This window comes from Ochotona princeps, chromosome 1 (genome assembly GCF_030435755.1).
Source record: "Ochotona princeps isolate mOchPri1 chromosome 1, mOchPri1.hap1, whole genome shotgun sequence".
NCBI classification, from domain to species: domain Eukaryota; kingdom Metazoa; phylum Chordata; class Mammalia; order Lagomorpha; family Ochotonidae; genus Ochotona; species Ochotona princeps.
Genome location: NC_080832.1, coordinates 104,322,108 through 104,324,560, shown reverse-complemented (window position 1 = coordinate 104,324,560; position 2,453 = coordinate 104,322,108).

Genomic DNA, 2,453 nt, shown 5'->3' with positions numbered 1-2,453 from the left:
AAGTGTGTGATTTGCACCTCTGGCCAGGACACAGAGCTGGCTGGGCTCCGTTCTGTGGGTCCAGAGGGCCCAGCTAAGTTCCCCCAGTGGGCGGTAGGCAGTGGGGACTGGACAAGGACCTCTTGCCCTGAGTCTATATGAGCCAGAGAACTTGGGGGTTGGGCTCCATGCCTGAGTGGCTAGGACACTAACCCACTCACCCTCCACCTCCAGTCCCTGCCTTGCAAGGCTCCCCTGCCCTGAGATGTTTCCTGTGGCTGCTGTAGCCAACCCCTCACCCCTAGCCACGCAGTCCACCCCCAGGCAGTGTGCACTGCAAGGCCCTCACAGTGCAGCCTTGAGAAACCACCCCTCCCTCTGGAACTGGTTGCTCATCAGTCACATCAGGGAGGCTGATAGGTCACCCTTCTGGCCCCTTGAAGCATCCTCCTGTCTGACCTTGCTCACCACAAGCACCCAGAAAATGGGAAAGTGAGTCCAGGAGCTCCCAGAGGGGAGACTGAAGAGGAGGAAGGGTGGGGGAACAAGGAGGCAGCTCCCCACAAAGCCTGCAGATGGGCAACAAGACATAGCAAACACAGGAGCCTCATAAAGGTTTCCAGATGCCAGCAGCGGCCAGGCACAAACCGCGTCTGGGTGCACCCCCAGGCTATAGGAGATGCCACTTGGATGGCAAGTGTAACCGACAGGGCCAGGTTTATACACTGTGTGTAGGCACAGGGGTACCAGAAGTGGAGGTCTCTGCGTTAGTGCTGCTGGCCCCAGCTGTCAGTCATGTTCACATATCCACATTTGCAGTCAGGAGGGATAGGACCACCCAGATGGGATCCCAAAGTGCTGGGACTAGATCCAGCAGAGTGGGAAAGCACAGTGTCAGCTGATGGGCAGGTGGAAATCTTAAAACTTATTTGCTCTAAGTGTGAGCAGACATGCCACAGCTATTTACCTGGCAAGCCCCCAGGGTCTACACGGTGGCTCCTGGCTTCAGACTGGGCCAGTCCTATCTGTTGCAGGCATTGAAGGAATGAAACAGCAGATGGAAGACTCTCTCTCTCTCTCTCTGCCTCTTACTCTCTCTTTCAAATAAGTAAAAAATTAAAAACTTTGAAAAAATATTTAAAATCAAATGTTTTGTTTCTCTTTTAATCACCAAGTTCTAGTGTTGACAGCTGTGAAACTGCAGGCCCTGGCCAGAGAGCAGAGAGCCCTGGCCAGGGAGGGAGGCTGTGATAGAGAAGCTGGACTGTGCCTGCCTTCTGCCCTGGCACCCTGCCCCTGGTCAGGTCAGGAGTTTACAGCCACATCACTTCACAAATATTTGCTGAGAAGACACTGAGGGATGCCAGAGGCGGTGGAGCCCTAAGTCCACTACACGTCCTCTTCTTACAGCTAGGGGCAGCAGAAGCAAGAGAGACCAAGGTTCATCCCCAGTTCTGTGACGTGAGAAAAGCTACCCAATCCCTACCTTTGGACCTCACTTTGCTTATCTATTAACTGGGACTAATGGCAGCAGGACCTTGGCTGCATTGAAAATTAAGTCAATAGAAAGTTGTTAGCTCCCTGTGAGAACTTCAGAAAGGAATTCACATTTTCCTCCAGGAGAAGGTTGAAATCAGGAGAGGAAGGGGGTGGAACCGACTCAACATGGTAGGAATGTCCTGCCCTGCACCTGCTGTGGCACTGCTGAACGCCAGACGGGGATGAGAGACACTGGAGTGCCTGTCCACAGCAGCTGTGGAGTCCCAGCTGTTGGCTGCAGCCTCTCCTGAGGACAGTTTGTGCCAGACTGCGGGAGCCTTGGCACTGATCTCCACTACCCAAGAGATATGGTGAAGTCAGCCAAGCCCCCAGTGCATACCAATGTGGCCTTGTTTGGAAATGGGGTCACCTTTACAGGTGTAATTCACCAAGAGGAGGTCACTCACCCAAATGGGATCAAGGACCAAGGTCTTTTTTTCTTTAATTGTAAAAGCAGATTTACAGAGAGAAGGAGAGATACAGACATCTATTCACTGGTTCACTTGCCAAATGGCCACAACAGCTGGAGTTGAGTTGAGCTGAAGCCAGAAGCCTTCTTTGGTTCTCCCACATGGGTGCTGGAGCCCAAGGACTTAAGCCATTCTCCGCTGCTTTTCCAAGTTTTAAAGAGGAAGCTGGATTGCAAACGGAGTAGCCAGGACATGAACCTGCACCCATAGGAATGCCAGAACTGCGTGTGGAAGAGTGGTGCACTAGGCCACAGCACCAACCCCTAGGGACCAAGGTCTTTACAAGGAGGGGAGAAGGCGGCCAGCATTAAAGCACCAGCATCCAATATCCCAACCGCTCCCCTTCTGACCAAGTCCCCTGTTAACGCACCAGGGAAAAGAGCAGAAAATGGCCCCAATGCTTGTGGCCCTGCACCCACCAGAGAGACGTGACTTGTGTTTCCGACTCCTAGCTTTGGACCAGCT